General features: G+C 42.5%; 1 protein-coding gene and 1 pseudogene across 5 annotated transcripts in view; one reads left to right on the forward strand and one right to left on the reverse strand.

The window, feature by feature from the left end:
* The window catches only part of Ncald (neurocalcin delta), a 538,037-nt gene that overhangs the window by 348,399 nt on the left and 169,105 nt on the right, over window positions 1-20,533 (reverse strand). For 3 of the 5 annotated variants that reach the window (XM_045143361.1, XM_045143364.1, XM_045143363.1), the window contains one exon: window positions 9,291-9,353. The gene's annotated coding sequence lies outside the window, so the exon portion shown is untranslated. Of the gene's footprint in view, window positions 1-9,290; window positions 9,355-20,533 lie in introns of those variants that run through there. The other 2 variants (XM_045143362.1, XM_045143365.1) reach the window with 2 other exon arrangements.
* Window positions 1-20,533, forward strand: part of LOC101603810 — a 78,659-nt pseudogene that overhangs the window by 2,566 nt on the left and 55,560 nt on the right.

The following is a 20,533-nucleotide window of genomic DNA, read 5'->3' on the forward strand; positions in this document are numbered from 1 at the left end:
TTATGCCACCCATTTCCCTGCTTGCCTCAGTGGGGAAGCTGCACCTTCAGACGCAGCACTGCCCAGGAACTCTGCGGCTGTTGACCAATGGCCATTTTAAACAGCAGCCTAGTCCTCCTCCTAGTTGGCTATTTTTTATCTCTGTGTAAAATGTTTTTTTTTAAATTGTCTGCTAAATGATAAGGTATAGATCTTGCTGTAAGTAAAAGGGTATAATTGTTACTGGGGAGATCTTATCTCCTGTGCCCTAGTCTGGTGTCACATGTGGGTCTTGCTGGCCTGGTAGCGTAAATCACACTGTAGGCCTCGTATTTTCATGCAACCTTAAGTGTGTAGCAGCATTTATCCGACTCCATCCAGAAATTTGTGTTTGTGATGGAAGCCGAACCATTCCTGTCCCCTCGTGTTTTAACCTTCATTTACTTTTTATTTATTTATTTATTTATTTATTTATTTATTTATTTATTTATTTATTTGAGAGCGACAGACACAGAGAGAAAGACAGATAGAGGGAGAGAGAGAGAATGGGCGCGCCAGGGCTTCCAGCCTCTGCAAACGAACTCCAGACGCGTGCGCCCCCTTGTGCATCTGGCTAACGTGGGACCTGGGGAACCGAGCCTCGAACCGGGGTCCTTAGGCTTCACAGGCAAGCGCTTAACTGCTAAGCCATTTCTCCAGCCCTCATTTACTTTTTAACAAGTTGATTTGTTCATTGCTGGGAGCAGAATATCATTTTTGGTCAATTAAAGATGAGTTACGAATTTAAAAAAATAATAATAAAATAAGTAAAAATTTAAAAAAATCTTAGAAGATATAAATAAGTCATTTGGAAACCTACTGCTTTGGACAATGGAATGCTCAGAAGCCATCGATTGTTACTAGAAAATTTTCAGTGCCAGGGATGGGATACCTTCCAGTGAGTTGTTGGCCAAGGAAGTCCCTGGTGCCCCCAAAACATGACAGGCCATTGCCGAGGCCCTTGGTTTCCAACCAGGAATAGATGGTGAGACCCTTCTGCCAAAGACTCCACATACTTGGGCTGCAAGGCCACTGAGAAATCCTGCTGGAACTGAGCTGATAACCTCCCCAATGTAGACCAGCCCACAGAAATCTGGAAGAAGGGCTGGAGAGATGGCTTAGCAGTTAAGTGCTTACCTGTGAAGCCTAAGGACCCCAGTTGAAGGCTCAATTCCCCAGGACCCTCGTTAACCAGATGCACAAGGGGATACACGCGTCTGGAGTTCATTTACAGTGGCTGAAAGCCCTGGCGTGCCCATTCTTCTTCTCTCTTCCTCTATCTGTCTTTCTCTCTGTGTCTGTTGCTCTCAAATAAATAAAGTGAACAAAAAAAATTTAAAAAAAATAAAGAAAAATATAAAGAAAGCTGGAAGAAGCCATTCTGCATGCAATTCAATGGGAGAGAAAGAAATCACCAGTGAAGATACTCAACAGTGGACACTGCAAGCCTTATATTTGGCCAACCAGGCCAAATGAGCCAACTGGTGCAATAGTGGCATGTCTATCATGGTGGAAACCAACTTCCCTCTAATTAGACTGGAGGCCTGCTCCATGGGAGGAAATACATCCCTGATACTGAAAACTTAAAGCAGGGGTAGTCATGAGCCCTAGGGGTGTAACATCTGCTGCTGTCTGGCTAAATGTATATACTATGCTTATCCAACTGCCCAGTAAACACTTCTCTTAATGTTCATACACATATATTAATGCTACTCTCACTGTTGGTTAGAGAATTTTCTTTTTTCAGATGGCAGTGACCTTGAGATGACTTGGAAAGCGCCATGGTGCTGAGAAGAAATGACAGAGGAGTGTTCAGCACGGAAATGTCTCTATCATACCTTCCATGGCTTAGGGCCCATTGCAGAAAAGGTGGCAGAAAGAATGTAAGAGCCAAAGGAAGGGTAGGATTCCTTGCAATGTGCTCCTCCAGACACAAAATGGCCTGGATATCCGTCACCTCACAGTGCCTGACACTACCTACACAAGACCATCATAATAGGAGGAAAAGATCATGAAACTGATTGAAAGGGGAAGGAAATATGATGAAAAGTGGAGTTTCAAAAGGGAAAGTTGGGGAGGGAGAATGGGAATTACCATGAGATATTGTTTACAATTATGGAAGTTGTCAATAATTTTTTTTTTTAATTCAAGCTGAAAGTTGAGGTGGCAAAATAGGAATGGCAGCTCACATCTGTAATCCCAGCATCCAAGAGGTTAAAATGAGGATCACTCTGGGTTTGAGGCCAGTCTGGGATAAGGAGTAAGACATTGTGACCTGTCTTTAAAAAACAAGATAATAGTCAGGCGTGGTGGCGCATGCCTTTAATCCGAGCACTTGGGATGCAGAGGTAGGAGGATCACCCATGAGTTCAAGGCCACCCTGAGACTCCATAGTGAATTCCAGGTCAGCCTGGGCTAGAGTGAGGCCCTACCTTGAAAAAAAAAAACAACAACAAGATAACAGGGCCAGAGAAATGGCTTAGCGATCAAGGCACTTGAAAGCAAAGCCAAAGGACCCAAGTTCAATTCCCCAGGACTCAAGTAAGCCAGATGCACAAGGTGGCACATGCATCTGGAGTTTGTTTGCAGAGGCTGGAGGCCCTGGCACACCCGTTCTCTCTCTCTCTGCTTCTTTCTCTCTCAAATAAATATTTAAAAATAAAACAAAACAACAGCAACAACAACAACAAAAGCTAAAGTAACCCTTCTCAAGATGGCCTTGAGTCCCTAAGCTCTGCCTGGGGTTAGGCTGATGCGCTCCACAGCTCCATAAACATTATTGTTCTTTCTGTAGAACCTTTGATTTCACACACTTCTGAGAAACTGGATCCATACAGCCTGTCCTGCTTTCTCTTTCGTCTTGGTTTTTCCCATTTGTCTCTTTCTTATGTCCCTCTCACAAAGGAAATTCTAGTAGGGAAAAGCAAGTTTTTCTCTTTCCCTTAACCCACATTTCAGAATATGCTATGCTACCGTACTCATTTCACCATTATTGGCATGCATTTCTTTTTTTGTTTAATTTTTTATTTATTTATGTGAGAGCAACATACACAGAGAGAAAGACAGATAGAGGGAGAGAGAGAGAATGGGCGCACCAGGGCTTCCAGCCTCTGCAAACGAACTCCAGACGCGTGCGCCCCCTTGTGCATCTGGCTAAGGTGGGACCTGGGGAACCAAGCCTTGAACCGGGGTCCTTAGGCTTCACAGGCAAGCGCTTAACCGCTAAGCCATCTCTCCAGCCCTGGCATGCATTTCTTGAGACTCAAAAACAAAAGGAATGTCAAATAAAGCCAACCTAAGGAAAGGAAAAAAAAACAAAAAACTTAAATCCTCCCTGTTTTTTCTACTATGGTTTGGATTGTGCACTTATTTTTTTTTTTTTTTTAAATTTGCTGTTGTTCATTTCGGACTGGCATTTATTTGCATCCAAAATTTTCCTTTGATAGAAGTGACTCTTAAGATGCTGTAACATTGTTCTGCATGAACTTAAGACACAGAAAGTCACAGAGCATGTCAGTCCCTTAAACAACAAAATCGTGACAGGCGTTGAACCCATCAGAGAGCTCACTCAGGTCACCAGCTGAAGCAGATGAATTAATTTACAAAGAGTGGCGTGGCTCTTCAAGAAGCAAAAGGGACACCCGTGGCAGGGCATGGTAGAAGATGCCCATCATAAATGCAAAAAGAAAACAGCTAAAGTTTTTAAAAATATTTTTATTTATTTATTTGAGAGTGACCGACTGAGAGAGAAAGAGGCAGATAGAAAGAGAGAGAGAGAGAATGGGCACACCAGAGCCTCCAGCCGCTGCAAACGAACTCCAGATGTGTGCGTCCCCTTGTGCATCTGGCTAATGTGCATCCTGGGGAATCAAGCCTCGAACCAGGGTCCTTAGGGTTCACAGGCAAGCGCTTAACCTCTAAGCCATCTCTCCAGCCCAGAAGAATAGCTAAAATATTTATGAGTGCTGAAAGGACACAGACAAATATGAGCCACCTCATGGTAATAGAGTCCCTGGGAGCCTCAGAAACAACTCCAAACTCTCTCTCAAGCATTGTTCCTGTGGATCTAAAATGTCACATGTGATACAACCAGATTGAATCAGGAATGAACTAGGAGACATACTTCTGGGCTGGTCGGTGAGGCTATTAACTGAGGAAGGAGGCCCTGGCCCATAGCTGGCAGCTCTTCTGACAGCAATCCAGGTACCCTTAAAGAGGTCTGTGAGAGCTGGGCATGGTGGCACACGCCTTTAATCCCAACACTTGGGAGGCAGAGGTAGGAGGATTGCCATGAGTTCGAGACCACCCTGAGAATTAGTGAATTCCAGGTCAGTCTGGGCTAGAGTGAGACCCTACCTTGAAAAACAAAAACAAACAAACAAAAAAGAGGTCTGAGAGAAAAGCCATACTGCTTTGGCCTGCCTGCCTTCGCTTCTGGCTAGTGAGCACAATGACCTTGTCGCTGACATCAGAACCGAGCTTCTCCAGCCTTCCAATGGGGACTGAAGACTAGCAGAATCTTCCAGGCCTTCAGTGCCAGATGGGGATTGGTAAGGCATCCAGCCTTATATAGCAAGCAGCAAACAGGTTCTCACCCTTTCCAGTGAGCAGACAGCCATTGTTGGACAGCCCAGCCAGATCCTGTAAGCCAATCTAATAAATCCCTTTATAATACAGAGCGATTCCATCAGCTCTGCTGCTCATGAGAGAGATTACGAGCAAAGAGCTGGAGCCTGGAGAATGCTTCTGTCTTCAGTAAGACACAGGCAGGAAACTCTACCCACTTCCTGGAACTATAATGATAGCACCATATTCCTATTGTAATGGCTAAAGATACAAAAGAACTTTAGTAATTCTTTAATACTAATTTTTAGTAATACTGAGTGCTGGAGAGGCTGTGAGAAAACTAAAATGGACATATATTGCTGCCTAGAATGTAAGATGGCACAGTTTCTATGGAAAGAGTTTGGAGGGTTGTTTTTTATACTGCTAAACATGAACTTGCTACATCTCCAGTTAATCCATGCTGGCCTAGGCTGATCAGAAGAGGTTTGTCAGTTTCCATGTTAAAGAGAAATGAAAACAGATGCTTTTGCAAAGATCTACTCAGGAATGTTTACTGTAGCTTTAGTTATAATAGCTAAATTTTTTTTAAACTCCATATATCCATCAATTTGTGAATGAATAGTAATTCATTACATAGTGGAATTCTACTCAGCAACACAAAGCAAAAAGCTTCTGGTAAGGCTGGAGAGATGGCTTAGTGGTTAAGCACTTGCCTGTGAAGCCTAAGGACCCCGGTTCAAGGCTCAACTCCCCCAGACCCTTGTTAGCTAGATGCACAAGGGGGCACATGCATCTGGAGTTCGTTTACAGTGGCTGGAGGCCCTGGTGCGACTACTCTCTCTCTCTCTCTCTCTCTCTCTCTCTCTCTCTCTGTTGCTCTCAAATAAATGAATATTAATTTTAAAAAAAGCTTCCGGTATTTGCAACAACATGGATGAGTCTTTTAAAAAATTATGCTAAGGGTCAGTTGAAGCAAAAGCATACATACTATATTATTTTATTGATGTATTCTGGAAAATAATAGAAGAAATTAAATGGACAGAAACCAGATCAAGATTGTCAAAAGCTAAAGGTGGAGAGAGACAATTTACCGTCAGGTGATGGATATATGCTGACCTTTTTATGGGGGGTTATAGAATTGGCACCCCAGGGCCTCCAACCACTATGATTGAACTCCAGACGTATGCACTACCTTGTGTGCATGTGTGACCTTGCACACTTGTGTCACCTTGTGCATCTGGCTTAAGTGGGACCTGGCAAGTCGAACCTGGGTCCTTAGGCTCGGCAGGCAAGTGCCTTAACGGCTAAGCCATCCCTCCAGCCCTGGGCTGCACTTTGAGTCTGGTAGTGACTTGGCACCAAAGTGCACGTTAGTCAGTACTTTACCAGGCATGTATTTCAAGAGAAGGAGTTTGAGTGTTAATTATTCCTCAGTAACCCTCATCAAAATAAATTAATAAATTTTGCCTTGGCAAAAGGATAATGCTTATCCAACTGGATAGTTCACCTGGGGGAAAAAGAAAATTTGACTCTCTCATCCCATGTACAATAAAATCCATTCCAGATGTACTGTAGATCAAAATACAAAAGTAAAATAACATCAGTTTTAGAGGAAAAATTCTAACATCTTTGTGATCTGGGAATAAGGCCAACTTGTTTTTTAATTAATTGGACACTAGCTGGCAAGAAAAAACTACTAATTTTCTACTACTTTAAGGGAATTTTGGTTTCTCAAAAATATAGTAAAAAGATAAAACCACAAGAAAAGGGAAGATATTTGTAATATATATTTATTACCAAGCCCTTAAATCCAGAATATGTGCTATTTAAAATGTATAAAATTGACTAAAGAAGACAATTTCACAAGAAAAGGCAACCCTATTTTTTCACATTCTTAAAAAAACCCTTGCTTAAAAGGGGCTTAAGAAAACAAGGTATCAAAATTATTAATTAATTTATGAGAAAGTTCCCATGCACATTAGTCTACTTTAAGGAAACACAATACTATAACAGCAGGTCAAGCATGGTGACACATGCCTATAATTTTAGCACTTGGACGGCTAAATCTCTACATAAGTTCAATGCAATCCTGAGCTATGTAGTGAGTTTCAGGTTAGACTGAGCTACAGGTTGAGTCCATGTCTTAAAAAAAAAAAGGCTAGAGGGATGGCTTGGAGGTTAAGGCACTTGCCTGCAAAGCCAAAGGACCCAGGTTCAATTCCCCAGGACCCACATTAGCCAGATGCACAAGGGGGCGCACGTGTCTGGAGTTCATTTGCAGTGGCTGGAGGCCCTGATGCACCCATTCTCTTTCTCTATCACTCTCTCTTTCTCCCTCTCTCTCTGTCAAATAAATAAAAAAAAATAAGATATTTAACAAAAAAAACTGTAATATTACATTACTACATACCTACACAAAGGCCTTCATTGTAAAAACAAATAAATAACAGAAAATATTCATCTATTGAAAAAGCCACAGAGAAATCCAAACCATCTTACCCTGCTAGTTAGACTGTAAACTTTTATTTTGAAACAGGTATTTCAGAAAACTGTTGAATAGCATCTTCTAAAGCTAAATATATATATTAAATCCCCACTTGTATACACATCCAACAAAAATGCATATTTATAATGTAACCAAAAGTATAGTTTAGCCAAACAGCCCCAAGATGAACTAAAAAGCCTAAATAAATCAGAAACTAAATTGGCAGGTGAAAATTCTTCCTTCAAAGAAAACATAAATCCCAAACTCTTCCACTGATGAGTTCTGCCACACATTCAAATACCAAGTGATTCTAATATTTTGAAAACCATTCCTGACAAGGAAGTATACCAGATAGGAAATCCAGTCCAATCTCATTTAACTAAAATTTAGCAAAATGGACACACCTAAGTATAGAAAAGAACCATGTCATATAACATGCCCAAGTTGGTTTTATCTCAACAACACAAAGTAGCTAACATTAGAAAATATCAATAAATGGGGGAAGTGGAGAAGAAACAGGAAGGAAAGCAAAAAATTGTTTGAAAAATATCATAATGAAAGTAATTCCTTGTATGCTAAAAGAAAATTTGAAATCTATTTTTTTTAAAAAATCAGTTAAGTGTAAAAAAATCACCCTAACAAATTAAAGGACAAAAATCACTGGATCAGGGCTGGAGAGATGGCTTAGTGGTTAAGCGCTTGCCTGTGAAGCCTAAGGACCCCGGTTCGAGGCTCGGTTCCCCAGGTCCCACGTTAGCCAGATGCACAAGGGGGCGCACGCGTCTGGAGTTCGTTTGCAGAGGCTGGAAGCCCTGGCGCGCCCATTCTCTCTCTCTCCCTCTATCTGTCTTTCTCTCTGTGTCTGTCGCTCTCAAATAAATAAAAATAAAAAAATTTAAAAAAAAAAAAATCACTGGATCATATTAATCAATATAGAAAAACATTGAATAAAAATGGGCATCCAGGGCTGGAGAGATGGCTTAGTAGTAAAGGTGCTTGCCTATGAAACCTAAGGACCCAGGTTCAATTCCCCAGTACCCACATAAGCCAGATGCACATGATGGTGCATGCATCTGGAGTTTTTGCAATAGGTAGAAGCCCTGGTGTGCCCATTCTCTCTCTCTCTCTCTCTCTCTCATAAATAAATAAATAAATAAATAAAATATTTTAAAACATTGGCATCCATTCCTAATATTCTGTTTGTTTGCTTGCTTGCTTGGTGATTTTTTTTTTTGTCTTTTTGTCTTTTTTTTTTTTTTTTCCTCGAGGTAGGGTCTTAATCTCGCCCAGACTGACCTAGAATTCACTATGTAGTCTCAGGGTGGCCTTGAACTCACGGCGATCCTCCTACCTCTGCCTCCTGAGTGCTGGGATTAAAGGCGTGCATTGCTTGGTGATTTTTAAAAAACATTTTTATTTATTATTTGAAAGAGAGAGAAATAGGTAGTGAGAGAGAATGGGTGTGCCAGGTCCTTCAGCTGCTGCAAACAAACTCCAGATGCATGCGCCCCCTTGTGCACATGAGCGGCATTACACACTTGTGTCACTTTGCATCTGACTTGTGTCACTGTGCATCCAGCTTATGTGGGACCTGGAGATTCAAACATAAATTCATAGGCTTAGCAGGCAAGTACCTTAACTGCTAAGCCATCTCTCCTGCCCAGGGATTTTTTTTTTTTTTTTTGAATGAGGTTCTTAAGAGAGGGTCTCATGTAGTCAAGGCTGGTCTTTATCTTACTATATAACGAAGGATGACCTTGAACTCTTGACCTGTCTGCCTCTGCCTCCCAAGTGCTGGGATTATACTACAGTACCATCATGCCCAAATTTAGCTTCCATTCTTCATAAGGACTTTTAGCAAACTAGAAATAGAAGGGAAATATCTTAATTGGATACAGAATATTATTAATGTATCTTCATCAAGTGGATTCATCATAATTAGTTTAATACTATTTACTAATGTTGGATGTTTAGGTTCCCTCCTTTTAGTTTAGTTTTGATTTCTTTTGTTATAATTTGGGCTGGGAAGAACATCTTTGTGAGTGTTGATCAAGTTGCTCAACATCTTGGTGTCTCAAATTCCTCATGCATAAGACAGACATAAGACAATGCCTTAGTCATGGAGCCGTGTGAGGTTTAAATCAAATGCTGTGTTTAGGTCTCAGAGAGTCAAGGAGAAATGTACGGTTTATCAATCCAGAAAGCACTTGCTCTGTATTACCTGGTGATGGGTCTCACAGCACAAGGCAGGCTCACGTCAGAAATCTCTCTGTCCAAAGTCACCCTGTCAAAAGTAAAGGTACTGGTTTAGATTATCCAGAAGTAAGGATGTGTATGATATGAAAATAATGCAATGAGGGCTGGAGAGATGGCTTAGCGGTTAAGCGCTTGCCTGTGAAGCCTAAGGACCCCGGTTCGAGGCTCGCTTCCCCAGGTCCCACGTTAGCCAGATGCACAAGGGGGCGCACGCATCTGGAGTTCGTTTGCAGAGGCTGGAAGCCCTGGCGCGCCCATTCCCTCTCTCTCCTTCTATCTGTCTTTCTCTCTGTGTCTGTCACTCTCAAATAAATAAATAATTAATTAATTTAAAAAAAAAAGAATGCAATGAGCCACGGACCTATGGCCTACTCTAGCTTTCCTGTGTTTCATCTGGCATCTTTGTCTCTCCTGGCTTTTGTCTCTCCAAACTTGACACTCATTTCCTGACACCCCTTCCACAACTTCCTCTTGCCCATTGGATAATCGAGCTCCTTTCCGTGACTTTTAAGGCCCTGTGTCTCTGGTGGCACCTACTTCTCCAGTCCCAGTGCCCATTCCTATCCTCTCCATGGTTCCAGCTACCCTGGCCTTTCTTCACGTCCTCACCCCTGCCACCTCCCAGCTCTTGTACCCACCACTCCCACTGGCAGAACCACCTTTCCTCATTCCCCAACCTCCTCCACCTGACTGACTCCCATGGGTCCTTGTACATGTAGGTAGCACTTCTTTGGCCAGGCCAGTATTTGCCTTGGACATCTCAACATCTGTGCTTTTCCTCTTGTAATTCACACACACACACACACACACACACACACACACACACACACACAACTAGCTATTTGATGTATCTTGACTTTTCTTGACAAAGGATAATCTGTTTATTTTCAGATGTTTCCTCAGTGCCTATCCAAGTCAGTCTCCCAGTAAATCTTATGGAGTGAAAAAAATTAATAAAGCTATTCTTTGATTTAGCTTTTCAAATGATCTCTGCTTCATATTGATACCTTCATGGAATACCCACTCAATATCTTGTTTCATTGCTTATTAAGATCCAATGATTATAGAAACAATGTATCAATAAGAAAGAAAATGGCCACACATTTGTATCAGTTACCTTCTCTTTGCTGGGACAAAAATAACTGACCAAAAGCAGTATATGAAAAGGAAGGGTTAATTTCATCTTACAGTTTCAAGGGAAGTTTTATCATGGTGGGGGAGGCATGGCAGGAGCAGACAGGTAGTATCACATCATCACATCAGCATGAGGGAGGAAGCTGAGACAGCAAGTTAGGTGTGGGCCATCATACTTCAAGGCCTGCCCCAGTGACCTACTTCCTCCAGCAAGGATCCACCTCAAACCTTCCCAAACAGTGCCACCAACTGGAAATTAAGTACTTAAGCAAATGAGTCTACAGGGGACATTTTACTTTCAAACCACCATAACACTGAAGCATATGCTAATACTTCAAATTCTGACACTTATTTAAACAAGTTCTCCTTTATTTATCTTATTTATTTTATTTTTTTGGTTTTTCAAGGTAGGGTCTTACTGTAGCCCAGTCTGACCTGGAATTCACTATGTAGTCTCAGGCTGGCTTCAAACTCACAGCAATCCTCCTACCTCAGCCTTCTGAGTGCTGGGATTAAAGGTATGTACCACCATGTCTGGCAAGTTCTGCTTTTTAAATGTGGACTTTTACTGGATGGATGGATGGATAGATAGATGGATGGATGGATGGATAGATAGATAGATAGATAGATAGATAGATAGATAGATAGATGAAGGAAAAATATAAGCAAAAAAAATTGGCTAGGTATTCCAGCTTAAATTGGTATTTACACAGTATTGTTCTCTTTTTTTATTTTAGAAAGTGGAGAGGGAAGCGGGGTGAGAGAGAATTGGTGCACCAAGGCCTTAGCCACTGCATTTGAACTCCAGATGCTTGTACTAACTAGTGTGCATGTACGACCTTGCACTTGCCTCACTTTTGTGCATCTGGCTAATGTGGGATCTGGAGATCAAACATGGGTCCTTAGGCTTTGCAGGCAAGCGCCTTAACCACTAAGCCATCTCTCCAACCCTACAGTATTATTATTTATGTCACTAATAGTATTTTTTTAAAATTTTTTTAATCTTTATTTATTTATTTGAGAGTAAGAGCAAGAGAGAGGGAGAGATAGAGAATGGGCGCACCAGGGCTTCCAGCCACTGCAAAGAAATTCCAGACGCGTGCGCTCCCTTGTGCATCTGGCTAACATGGGTCCTGGGGAATCAAGCCTTAAACCAGGGTCCTTAGGCTTCACAGGCAAGCGCTTAACCGCTAAGCCATCTCTCCAGCTCACTAATAGTATTTTTGATGTGACATTTCTTATTCATGCTCAAGTATTATCTCTGGGATTTTCTCTTAACTTGATGATATCATTTCTCAAGTACTAATGTTGAGAAGAAAATCTTAGTAATGACTTAGTAACCAGAAGATTTGAGCCAATACCTCAGACTCATATTCCTCTCTCAGCTAGTCACCAAATGGATTGCTGACTGAAACAATAAGGGGCTTCAGTTGTCCTCTGATGCAAAACAAGCAAACAAACAAAAACCCCACCAGATATCACAACTACAGCACCCTACCCCTGGCCAGTCACAAAAAAAGCACATTCCTAAAAAAAAAAAAGCCGACGTGGTGGCGCACGCCTTTAATCCCAGCACTTAGGAGGCAGAGGTAGGAGGATTGCTATGAGTTCAAGGCCACCTTGAGACTTATAGTGAAGTCCAGGTCAGCCTGAGCTAGAGTGAGACCCCACCTCGAAAAACCAAAAAAAAAAAAAAAAAAGTCACATTCATTTAACCCAGGCATCAAAATGTGTGAGACATAAAACTGCTTTAGAATCCATCAAATATGAATTCAAAAAAGATTCTTCAGAGAACTTCAAAAGGTTAAAAAAAGGGAGAATGGAAAAAAGTTCTCTCCTCCTCCTTGTGTTCTTTCTCCTCCTCTTTCTTTTAAGACAAAACCTCACTATTTAGTCCACACTGACCTCAAATTCACGACAATCCTCCTGCCTTAGCTTCCCGAATACTGGGATTCTAGGTGTGAGCCACAACACCTAGCTAGAGACTTTCTTCTTTCTTTCTTTCTTTTTTTCTTCCTTTCCTATTAAAATATATTTAAAGACATTTTTGTATATATAGAGGTTTCTCGGAAATATGTTCTCATATTAGAGCAGAGAAGACTGTAACGCTATGGACTTTCTATTCCCCAGTCCAGCATTTCAGAACTACATGGTCTCACCTTAGCAAGGAAAATGAGAAGAAAAGGGGCATTCCCAGAAATGCCACTCTGTGATTCTGTTTCCTCATCTCTATGGTCAACATATGGGAATCAATCAGGATATGTTCAAGATCCTGACAGGAAAGAGCTGACATTTTCAAACTGGAGCTTGGGAACTACTTACAAGGGTAATGAAATCACGGAGGAGTGCTAATGTGGGCATCCCCTGCTGGCCAAATCCAAAGAGGAGCCAAAGGACAGGCAGTTTACTGATGTGTTCCATGGAGGCCCGCCTCCAGCAGCTAGAACAGCCTGGGGAGGGTGGAAAGTAGGCCTCAAAGGATGAATGTAAATACCAGCACAGATGATCTCCGATCCCTGCAGAATGCCAAGGCTTTGCATCATTTGGGCACAGGATTATGCTCTGCTGTGCAAGTAGAAAGGTCTGAGTGTTTAGACCAAAGATTCTGAGGAAATGCACCAGGACTATTTCTCCTCCAGGTGCTTAGTTCAGAGGGCAATGTTCACTAGCTGCCCTTGGAAACCATTAAGATCCACAGCATCCCACTAAACAGTCCTGATTTTCTTTGACTGGATTCCTACAAATGTAGTGAGATCCTGTTGTGAACTGGTAATTGATGTTGTTGTTGTTTTTTTTTTCCCCCTTGTTGTGCATTCCCCATAAGATCCTCTCAAAAGCAGGATCCCACCAGTGGTCACTTCCTCAGAAGACACTTCTCAGCAAGAATGAAGACGAGGCTTTTATTTACAAACCACATCCTTAGCATCTCAGAGCTTGGGTAACAGGGAAAGCTAGAAGAGCATACACACATCTGTGTGGAGGAGAAAGATGGAGAGAGTGTCAGGACCCCACAGACCACGTGGTTTCTGGATCCTTTTCCACCGGTCCAAGCCAGCAAAGGGGAAGTGTCGATGGCTTGTTTCCTGGTCTCACTCAAGCCTCCTTTTAAGCTTCCCCGTTTTCCCCTCGAGCAGGCCAGAGCTCCAAGTATAACCTGCCCCCCACATGCCCGCCCTCCACCAGCAGCAAAGTTTCACTTCAGCACATAGTTGCTTAAGAGAAAGCTCATAGCATCACCAGCCTTAAATACCCTGGCAGTGGTGCCAACCACTGCTTCCAGCATCTGTTCTTTCCTCAATGTAGAGGGGGTGCTTGCCAGAGGACATGAGTGTTCGCTGTAACCATTATACTGATGTCCAACTAGGAGCAAGGCCATTAGAGAGCTATCATGCTGAGCAGTGAAAGGCTCTCAGGATAAAGGGGAATCATGCTGGGTAAGAACGAAAATCCATCTGGAAAGAAACAAAAATAAGTTTTCAGAGAGATGCATGTGTTTTCTTCTTTCAAATGAGCCAAATTGTTTCTGAGAGGCACTATCCAGTGAAGGCAGACACCAGCTTCTGGAAAATACCGCAGTGAAAGAGGGAGGGAGGCTGTCACCCTGGCCCTTTGCCATAAGAGTCCAGCTGAGACAGACAGATCAGCAATTAACTAGCTGGATGACTGCACCAGTTACTTTGTCCTTGTTGCTGTGACAAAATATGGGACAAGAAGCAACCTAATGGAGGAAGGGCTTGTTCTAGCTTATGGTTTGAGAGGATCCAAGGGCTCCAAAGAAGGCTCAGTAGAGAAAGCACTTGGTGTACACGCTGAGTGCCTGAATTTGGATCCTCAGACCCCGTAAAAAAAAGAAAAACCAGAAACCGTGAGACTTCTGCTATCCCAGTGCACATACGGTAAGAAGGGAAGCTGAAGCCGGATGATTTCTAAGATGTTCAAAAAAATGGAATGGAGAGATGGCTTAGCAGTTAGGGAACTTGTCTGTGAAGCCTAAGGACGTAGGTTCGATTCCCCAGGACCTGCGTAAGCCAAATGCACATGGTGGCGCATGCATCTGGAGTTCATTTGCAGTGCATGGAGGCCCCAATGTACACATTTTCTCTCTCTCTCATAAATAAAATTTTTTTAAAAAATTTAAAAACGGAATGGCAGGGTTGGAGAGATGGCTTAGCAGTTAAGCACTTGCCTGTGAAGCTTAAGGACCCTGGTTCGAGGCTCGGTTCCCCAGGACCCACGTTAGCCAGATGCACAAGGGGGCGCACACGTCTGGAGTTCATTTGCAGTGGCTGGAGGCCCTGGCGCACCCATTTTCTCTCTATATATATCTGCCTCTTTCTCTCTCTGTCTGTTGCTCTCAAATAAATAAGTAAAAATAAACAAAATTTTTTTTTAAATGGAATGGCAAACAGATCTTGCCTCAAAACAAGGTAGAAGATAAAGATAGACCCAAAAAATTATCCTCTGACTTCCACACACGCACTGGGGTACTCAAGGGCCCACACTCACACACATACATACACATACTAAAAATATAAATATAATAAGGGCTGGAGAGATGGCTCAGCAGTTAAGCACTTGCCTTTGAAACCTAAGGACCCCGGTTCGAGGCTCGTATTCCCCAGGACCCACGTTAGCCAGATGCACAAGGGGGCGCACGCATCTGGAGTTCGTTTGCAGAGGCTGGAAGCCCTGGCGCCCCATTCTCTCTCTCTCTCTCTCTCTGCCTCTTCCTCTCTCTATCTGTCACTCTCAAATAAATAAAAATAAACAAAAAAATTTAAAAATATATATGTAGAATAAATGAATAAGAGTTTGAGAGTATACCCAACACAGTTCAGCATAGCAGAAAGGCAGGGGAATGAATTAGTTGGCTGCTGTGCTTCATAGTCAGGAAGCAAAGAACTGTGCATGCTGGTGCTCAGAGAGCTTTCTCCTTCTTATTCAGTCCAGAACATCGGCCACGAGATGGTAACACCCACAGTCAGGGCCTTCCCACCTCAGTTAACCCAACATAGAAAAACTCCCCCAAAAACAAATCTACAAATTTGTCTCTTGGGTGATTCTAGATTCAATCAAACTGACAACCAAGATTAACCAGCACAATGACCATGACTACATTGCTTCACCTCTCTCTGTAGATAAGATTTTGTTTCTCAGCTAGAAAGTTACCAGACTTTTGGGTCAAGATAATTATCAAAGTCCCTTCTAGCTTTAAGAATACATGACTTTAAAGCCGGGCGTGGTGGCGCACGCCTTTAATCCTAGCACTTGGGAGGCAGAGGTAGGAGGATTGCCATGAGTTCAAGGCCACCCTGAGATGACAGAGTTAATTCCAGGTCAGCCTGGACCAGAGTGAAACCCTACCTCGAAAAACCAAAAAAAAAAAAAAAAAAGAATACATGACTTTAAAGCTGGCAAAAGCACTTTCAAGTTCAAAGTCCAAGGGTTTAACATGGAAAAAAAAAAAAAATAGGAAGGCTTGCCCTCCTCAGCCAACATGGCTCTAGCCTGACAAAGAACAGAAAAGAAGCACTATGCAGATCACGTCACATCCCTAATGATGCCATATAAATGGGCTATTCCATGCATCCCAAGAATGTCCAGCCATAAAAGGCGTCCTCCTAAGTGGCTCCCCAGTAACGTTATCCAGGGCTGCTCCTGCTACTGACCCAACTCGACCCAACTCGAGATGAACATGTTAGCTAGATGATCTGACAAGCGCTACGTCGAATCCTTACTGCTGCGGCCAGGGTCCTTATAAAGAAAAATGCCAGATGTTGACTTGTAGATTTCATGGGAAATTGAATGGAAAGAAAACAGAACACAGGGAGCCTGATGGAAATATTTAACTGTTTTGTAAAACCCACCATCTAAACAGACCAGAAATAACGTCTTTTCAAACCTGACAAAAAGTCGAATGTCTCTCAAATACACACACACACACACACACACACACACACACACACACACACTCATGTCTGTCATGAGTAATACCGAATAAAGCAATCTGTCGGTTATAAAATGCAAGCATCCCTTTATAAATAGCTTGCATGCTTCCAACTTTCTCAATAAATACCACGTTAACATATCCAAAATATTCCGCGGGAACATCAACCTCAGAAAATGCTAACTGCCTTTGAGCCTCTGTGTCTCCCGTTTCCTGCTCCTGCTGCTGTGCCTCACATTAAGGCTTCACCCTCCCTTTGCTGGACGTCCACAAGATTTCCAGCCTCCAGTGTTCTCAGTGAACTAACTCATCCATCCTTGGGATTTCTCTTTCTCAAGTGCACATGGGATAAGCCACCCCTGATTATTCTCTCTGAAACTTCCCTGGGATTATGGGATGAACTCAAAACTTCAGCATGGTGTCCTGCCCCGTGCCCGTTCTCTAGCCTTAGGTTTACAGTTGTCCAATAATCAGATATTCAGAACTTCATGCCCTAACCAACTCTTCCCCATCTTACCTGAAAAAGGGTCTAAGAAAAAGTTTGCTTCTTTCAAGATTAACAAAACAAAAAAAAAAGACTCCTTCCTTGGGTATTATATAGTCTGTTCTCCCCTTCTCTCTTTCCCTCCTCTCTCTCTCTCTCTCTCTCTCTCTCTCTCTCTCTCTCTCTCTCTCTCTCTCTCCTCTCTCTGTTCCCCTTCCCTACTCCATACACCCATTTCCACACAGGAAAGGACACTGCCCAGCGACTCTTCTCTCACTTCACTTGAACTCATTCTTCATGTCCCTGACTTAACATAGGTTCAGTGTGACTCTCCAGGCCAGACTTTCCCTCAGGTCTTTTCTCCCCTAAAGGAAACTTCATCCTTCTCACACTTGCAGCCCACTGTTCTCTTCCTCCACTGCATTTGTCACAAGTGATGGTTACATATTCATGACTGTGTTTACTGTTTCAGAGCATATGCCCTCAGTGCACGCTGCTTGCTAAGAAGGAAGGAAGGCTCAGGTTCAAGTTGATCCCCAGACACTAACACGGTGCCTGGAGTTTAACACAAATATTCAAATCAAGGTACAGCAGCACTGGCACCCCACCCTTTATCAAAACATCTTCTGCCCATTCATAGTATGCAGGCCAAAAGAGCCACTGCCTCCCTTGCAGCTCAGCTACCTCATGAACAGGATTAATAAGAGCACTACTTCCATTCGTCCTTTGACTGGTTTGCAAACTTCTTGTAGGCAAAAATCATGCTATGTATTTGGGGCACATAAATATTTAAAGGTATAACAAAAGCCGGGCGTGGTGGCGCACGCCTTTAATCCCAGCACTCGGGAGGCAGAGGTAGGAGGATCGCCATGAGTTCAAGGCCACCCTGAGACTACAGAGTTAATTCCAGGTCAGCCTGGACCAGAGTGAGACACTACCTCGAAAAACCAAAAAAAAATAAATAAATAAATAAAATAAAGGTATAACAAAAGAGGTACCGTAGGGACATACATCTTAGAACGTTTATTGTGAATGAGCAAGATAATGACAGCAAGACAGTCTTATGTGTTCGATTCAAAAATCAATGAGCAGGGCTGGAAAGATGGCTTAGCGGTTAAGGCACGTGCCTGTGAAGCCTAAAGACCCAGGTTTGATCCTCCAGGTCCCACATAAGCCAGGTGCACATAGTGGCGCATGTGTCTGGAGTTCGTTTGCAGTGGCTAGAGGCCCTAGCATGCCCATTCTCTCTCTATCTGTCTCTCCCTTTCTCTTTCACTAGTAAATAAATAAATAAAAATAAATCTTTTAAAAAATCAATTAACAGACACAAACTTACCATGCTTATTTGCTCACAGGCAAAATTTAGCTGAAATAGGCAAAAGGGGCAGAAAAAAAAATTATACTCTTCTTGTATACCCTCCCTATGTAATGTAACCTAGCACCTGCAAGTTATTGGTGTTCAGTAAAAGTGTGACAGATGAGTGAATAAAAAGGTTAACAAAACATTAAATAAGGGCTGGTAAGATGGCTTAGTGGTTAAGGCACTTGTCTGCAAAGCCAAAGGACCCAGGTTTGAATCCCCAGGATCCAAGTAAGCCAGATGCACAAGGTGGCGCACATGTCTGGAATTCACTTTCAGTGGCTGGAGGGCCTGGTGTGCCCATTCCCCCCTCCCCAACCCGCCTCCTTCCCTCCCTCTCTCAAATAATTTTAAAAAATTTTGAAAAATATTAAATACATAATAGAATGAAAAATAAATGGTTTTTATCCTCAAGGAGTTTATCATGTAAACAAATAAACGGTAGACAGATCAAATTTTCAAAATCATTTCAGACATCATTTTTTAGGTTGTACCAAATGAAACCGCTGCTGATCCTCATGTGCAATAGGCTACGCAAAATACATTTCCCCACTGTGTTTATTGCTAACTTTTATCCATCTCTACAAGATAATTTGCAGTGAAAGCACCAATGTTATATAACCAGGGTGACTATTTGGGCTGGTTTGCCAGACACTATTCCGGTTTAAGTGTATTGCCTGATTTTACTATTATATTCATATGCTCTATAACTATTATGCCACCAAAATGTTCTGGTTTAGATTATAAATCTCTGATCTGCTAGAATCCTCTTAAGACATCCAAAGGTTTTAGACTAAAGCCATAAGAAAGCTTTCTGTCCCTGTAGACATTAATGCTTTCCCTTTGCTGTCCTTGAGGTATAGCATCCCAGGGAGTGAAGTTACATCCAGGGACCCACGATCAAAAAGTAATGAGTAAGTACATCACAGTGCTGACTTGTTCCTGAAGAATACTCGAAGATCCAGTGCAGGACCACCAATGTGCTTCACAGCTTCTTCACGGTGTCTGATCCTCCCCAGGCCCCTCATGTTGGGGGAGGAGACCCAGAGAGGAACATGGGTGGCCTCGCTAAAGCTACAGGTCAGCACCTGATCCGCACTTCTCCTCCAAACCACTCCTTTAACCCACCTCCATATTCTGCACCTCTGAATTATAAAAACCAAAGAGCAGCCAGGCATGGTGGCACACACCTTTAATCCCAGCACTTGGACTTGGGAGGCAGAGGTAGCAGGATTGCTGAGAGTTCGAGGCCACCCTGAAACTACATAGTGAATTCCAGGTCAGCCTGAGCTGGAGTGAAACCTTACCTCAAAAAACAAGCAAAAAAGAAAAAAACAAACCCAAAGAGCAAACCTGGAAAAAATCAGCTCTCTTTAGAGGACAGGGAAAGGATGAGGAAGAAACCGTGTGGGTAAAAACAAAATTCTTCTTGGAGTAGGGAGACGAAGAAAGACATCAAACATGATGAATTAATGATGTGGCTCTGTCTCCCAGCCCCAACACATACACATAAACAAAAACAGGTACAGGGACATGCTGGATCAAAAAACAAAAACAAACAAACAAAAAAAAAAGTGAAAGAAACAGAATGGATCTAATGGAATCTAGAGCCAAAACAAATGAGAAAAATTGAAGATTTCAAGTATTTCAAGTGATTTTGTGAAATTTTTGCATAGCATCTTAGGTGTGATGATGATGTGAATGTGTAAGACAAAGTAAAGTCCTTTTCTGATAAAAAAAAAAAAAAAGTAGAAAAACAGTCATGGTGGCGCATGCCTTTATTTTTTTTTCAATTTTTTTTTTTTTTAAATTTGAGAGCGACAGACACAGAGAGAAAGACAGATACAGGGAGAGAGAGAATGGGCGCGCCAGGGCTTCCAGCCTCTGCAAACGAACTCCAGACGTGTGCGCCCCCTTGTGCATCTGGCTAACGTGGGACCTGGGAACCAAGCCTCGAACCAGGGTCCTTAGGCTTCACAGGCAAGCACTTAACCGCTAAGCCATCTCTCCAGCCCAGCACACGCCTTTAATCCCAGCACTCCAGGTAGAGGTAGGAGGATTGCCATGAGCTCGAGGCCACCCTGAGACTACATAGTGAATTCCAGGTCAGCCTGAGCCAGAGTGAGACTCTACCTCGAAAAACCAAAAAAAAAAAAAAAAAAAAAAAGCGGAAATAGGGTAAAGTAACAAGATATCCTCAAACTCTACTACAGTGGTTCAGGAAGAGAGTATGAACATTGATTTGTAAATCAAAATGAATTACAAGCTTGAGAGAGAGAGTAA

Source organism: Jaculus jaculus, chromosome 2, assembly GCF_020740685.1.
Source record: "Jaculus jaculus isolate mJacJac1 chromosome 2, mJacJac1.mat.Y.cur, whole genome shotgun sequence".
NCBI classification, from domain to species: Eukaryota; Metazoa; Chordata; class Mammalia; order Rodentia; family Dipodidae; genus Jaculus; species Jaculus jaculus.